Source organism: Lottia gigantea (genome assembly GCF_000327385.1).
Source record: "Lottia gigantea unplaced genomic scaffold LOTGIsca_224, whole genome shotgun sequence".
Taxonomy (NCBI): Eukaryota; Metazoa; Mollusca; class Gastropoda; family Lottiidae; genus Lottia; species Lottia gigantea.
The window spans coordinates 219,699-225,219 of NW_008708594.1; the positions used below are offsets into that span (position 1 = coordinate 219,699).

General features: G+C 35.3%; 1 protein-coding gene across 1 annotated transcript in view; it reads right to left on the minus strand.

The window, feature by feature from the left end:
* Positions 1-5,521, minus strand: part of LOTGIDRAFT_239347 (hypothetical protein) — a gene marked incomplete at both ends in the record, with an annotated part of 10,542 nt that overhangs the window by 3,776 nt on the left and 1,245 nt on the right. The gene's annotated exons all lie outside the window — the stretch shown is intronic.

Consider the following 5,521-nt stretch of genomic DNA (forward strand, 5'->3'; position numbering starts at 1 on the left):
ACAACCGACTTATTCTATTACTGCAACTTAACACCCATGTTCCTTCAGCAACGGTACGATGACTATTCACATCTAACTGATCATTATCATTGCTCCGTTGCTAAAGGAACATGTTTGACACTATACACCATTGTCCCTCTAGATATGTTATGAGCTATATAACAGAACGATACGGGACTATGTAAAAGAGCAATACAGAGCTATATAACAGAACAATACGGAGCTATGTAACAAAACAATACGGAGCTATATAACAACAATACGGAGCTATATAACAGAACAATACGGAGCTATACAACAGAACAATACGGAGCTATATAACAGAACAATACGAAGCTATGTAACAGAACAATACAGAGCTATATAACAGAACAATACGGACCTATGTAACAAAACAATACGGAGCTATATAACAACAATACGGAGCTATACAACAGAACAATACGGAGCTATATAACAGAACAATACGGAGCTATGTAACGGAACAATACGGAGCTATATTACAGAACAATATAGAGCTATATTACAGAACAATACGGAGCTATATAACAGAACAATACGGAGCTATGTACAGAACAATACGGAGCTATGTAACAGAACAATACGGAGCTATATAACAGAACAATACTGAGCTATGTAACAGAACAATACGGAGCTATGTAACAGAAAAATTGGGAGCTATGTAACAGAACAATACGGAGCTATATAACAGAACAATACGGAGCTATACAACAGAACAATACGGAGCTATATAACAGAACAATACGAAGCTATGTAACAGAACAATACAGAGCTATATAACAGAACAATACGGACCTATGTAACAAAACAATACGGAGCTATATAACAACAATACGGAGCTATACAACAGAACAATACGGAGCTATATAACAGAACAATACGGAGCTATGTAACGGAACAATACGGAGCTATATTACAGAACAATATAGAGCTATATTACAGAACAATACGGAGCTATATAACAGAACAATACGGAGCTATGTACAGAACAATACGGAGCTATGTAACAGAACAATACGGAGCTATATAACAGAACAATACTGAGCTATGTAACAGAACAATACGGAGCTATGTAACAGAAAAATTGGGAGCTATGTAACTGTCATCCACACATTTAGGGGTCTTACTCCTTTCAGATGAAAGCAAGATCAATGTTCACAAAGACTAAGATCAGATCCGGGATTAAAACCCATCCTGGTGAAATATGGTGCAAGATGCAAGGTCCCTCGATTAAACGAAAAACCCTGGAGTGAGATCACCTTGTACAAGAGACTTGCTAGATCCTGTATTAGTGCAGATAGTTGAATTTGGCTACTGCGGTCGACGTGACCGACATAAAAGAGGTCAAGATTGTACAGTAAGTACCAGGAGATGAATGAAGTGAATTAAAATGAATTGAAGTTTTACGTCAACGTTTGTACAATGTGTAACTTATGTTGAAATGTTTAACGAGTGGTTATAGAAATGAAGTTAAAAGATACTTTTTGTCCCTGATAGCTACAGAAGATTGTCAACGCAGTGTGCAATAAGGGAAATTTTGCCATGATTGCGGCATTATCCTACTCTTTTCCAATTTCCAACTGCCAAGGCTCGTTAAAGTGCACAACATGTTGTAAGTAGTCATACCAGGAGCGCCTTTATTTATCTTTTAAGAAATCGTCATATGCATTGAAGAATGTAAGAGAGGTGCAGTTATTAAAGGAATTATATAGAGGTTTTCTACATTTTTTATGTGTATAGGGGGCACTGATAGCTTCAATTTGCACCGTCCAATTTTCAGTCAGACGTCTGTGGTTACTGCGATTCCACTTTATCTAAACAATTTTTGACGCCACTAATCGCAAAATATGCTATGATACAGAAGGCGATTGCGAAGAGGAATTGCAGGAACCACAGACAGATCGAAAATGGTGCAAATTGATGGGTTTTTTTTAAGAAAAACCTCTTTTACAATCCCTTGCAAACATACCATCTCATTGAACTGAATATTATTGTCATAACTACTGTGACACGATTTTTTTTTAATACTTCTCTGCGTATCAAGATGATGGCGATTCTTGTCCGTCTTTTCGCAAAGGGTCACAGAAAAGTCGGATGTTAACTCCACTTTATTACATATTGTTTAATTGCATCAGCAATGATTGACGTAGCCGGAAGTGAGTGGTTATCTTATCGTGTAATATTTGTATTAATCACGTCAAATTGAATAAAACACGGTAATAATGGTTAGTTCAATCGATATTTCAATATATTACCTCATAAAAATGTCATCGTTTCCAAGGAAGTTTCAAACAGTACAGATAGTTGATAATTTCATACCATATTTATCTTCAACTTGACTCTGTGGAGACGTGTTTCCTTTTCAACCTTTTGTGAGGGACCGAGATTATAGATATTCATGATGTTGCTTTTTGATTCTGCCAATAAACACACTTGCATGTTCATTTCATGTTTTGTTTTGTAAATATAAACGATACTCGTGAAAGGAATATAATGAGTCAAACCCTCTCGTATGAAAAGGGTCGATTTGATTAGAAATTAACCGTCTAATTACGGAGCTATTTGGATAAATGTAACCTGGGCCCTATCTATTTATTGACATAAGAAATATTTTTGGATGAGAATAATATAAAATTCACATGTTAATAACTTTGTCAAAACAGTTTTTCATCATTAGTTCATTCTTTACTGTTCTTTATAAAATCTTTAAGATAAAAATGAATCCAGGGCCGGACTGAGCACCTTTGAATGAATCTATGTAGAGTGAGAGAGGAATGTTCACAGTGGACCGTTTGTGTGAGCTCCATAACCCATAAAATTTTAAACGAGAGCATTGACTTCGTCTTGTATATTATTATTGAACTATATTGAGCTCTAAACTTGCATAAATTGCACTCTAAAGCCTTGTTTATATACGGCGACATTTAAACATGAATGTATTTTTTGAACACTTGCAAACTTGAGCAAATTTGACTGAATGTTCTGGTTTGATCCTTTCCAAGGCTATGACAGAAATAGAGAATTTGCTCGAGATTTACTTAAGGAAGTTATGTTTCGTATGAACGTACAGCAAATGTACAGCAAGTGCACCCGGGTGTAAATTAACATATTTGAGCTAATTTGCATATAATTGTGTCAATTCTCGCTGTGTAAACAAGATAGTGGAGTGAGTCATCTAAAACCAAGAATTATGCAGGTTCTTGTATTTATCATGTTAATAAGATTACATGTTATTCATTTTAAAGGAAGTATACACAATTCTGTAATGTAGAACCCGTTTCTTGGTGTCAAAGATGAATTGTACTAGGCTAGAGCGAAACCTAAAGTATAGCAACTTGACAGCCTCTTTGCGTTTCGTTATCCCACAAATTGTTATTGTTGTCAAGAAAGGGTCTTAAATGGCACGATGTGATTGTTAAACTAAATATCATGAAAACAGGATTGTGTTAAAAATTTGTTAGATTACAATGCAGACGAAAATATCCGAAGGAAAACGAAACTGCATTCTTATTTCTTTGGTTTCCCATTGGGTCGTGGTATTTCAAACCTTTTAACCACCAAAGAGCACTGTGATAATGACTATGTATGCTCGCATCATTTCTGGTTTAGCTATCGGTGTTCAATATATTTATATGTATATGTTTGTCATAATGTCGAGTTGGAAAAAAGGCTTTTGGTAAAAATAAAAACTGAAAATCACGACTGTTTTTTGTAAAAATGTACAAGTAAATGAAAATCATCAAACTAGGATTACTCCCGTTATTGACATTCATCGAAAATTAGCTTTACAATACAATAACATTACAATAACAAAAACCTATAAACCATTGAACACTTAGAGAAAAGGACTAAGACACAAATCCTTCTTTTAGTGGATCTGGCACACTCTCTCCTTATAATGTCATTTTCTCTTGTATTATTGGGTGGTCGGTCAACCAAACCAATATATGAGTAATGTATATTTGGGCAATTGCTTAATTACAAATATTATTATAGAGCAATAAATGCTTCAATTTTTTTCAATTTTCAAAGGAAACTTGTTATAGGGCAGACGTTAGCCATACAAAAATACCAAAAGTTGTCGAGATAACTTAGACTTTTGTTTGTCTAAGGAAATGAAAAAAAACAAAACAGAATTGAAAGAAGAGGATCATCTCATAACTCCTAATATCTTGAAGCTTTCCGGACATTCGCTTTAAAGGGGAAGTTAACCTGTGAATAATTTTGGCGTTCTGAAAATCAACAGAAAGATACTTTTAGTTTTCATTAATTTGAGTACCGTACCTAACTTTATCCAACGAACCTACTTAAAATCAGACTGTCCCTTTAAATACCGTTGTTTATAATCTGGTTGCAACAAAATATATGATCAATACGGGCTGTTGAATAATCGTCTGTTTTATTGTATAATATATCTAATCAAGGTCAGTTTCAACACGCTGGTCGATTTGGGGTTACCGTTGGTTAGACAGCTATATAGCTGTATATCATAAAAGTCTCATGCAGCTTTAAAAAACATTAATTCTAAAAAATAATTGCAGTTTTGGTTACCTGGGGTTGATTTTTGCAAAGTATTGTAAAATACTGGTTAATTCATTTAGATAATTATAGACAATCCGAAGACGAACTGTCATTCTGAAAAGAGTTACGGGTAGTTATAATGAGTTCTTGAACAAGTGTTGAAATTCATCTCCATCAACAATTGATTTCAATACAGGTTTAAACAGGTATCCATGATCTTACAAGATTCTTTGTATATTGCGTTCTGTGGAATTTTGAACAAATGGTACCAAAAGTTGTCGCTGTAAGTACAAATGTGATGAGATGAATTTTTAATGAACATGCGCAGGAGATGGATAACAATTTCGTCAGATCATGGATGGCAAGTTGAGTCACCCGCAGTTACAGAACGAAACGAAGCACCCAGATTGGTCATCGTATCCCACATACGGGTTTTGACATGGTCTTGTCAACTCAAGGAAGTATGACGAATGGGGGTGTGGTTTGGACACCATGTCAGATTGGCATCAACATCAATAGCAATTATTTTAAGGACTTTTCGGGAGTAATTTAGCCAAATCAAGCTACCCAATCTACCAATAGCCTAGCAATTCTATTCTCTTAATGTATCCAAATTTCAATCGGATCAGTCAAGTCATTAGTAAATAGAAGATGTCATATAGGTAATGTACATATCAATCAACTGTTCTATACAAACATCGGCTTTTATTTAACTTCCAATCCTTAAGGTTACATTCTTTCAGTAAGTCACATTTACAGCATGATTTCGTGGCAAGTTTCTAGATGTTAGTCTCCTGAAGCAGGGGCGTATCGAGGAAATACCTTAGGAGGGGGCAAAAATGAGAGGTATCTCTCCGAATCGAGGACCTAAGGGCCAAAGCCCTCGGATACAAAGACAACTTAGAAAGCAACGGCCTGATGTGAATTTTAAGCATTTAGAAGGCTTCATGGTCATATAAGACCATTCACAGGCCCGAGG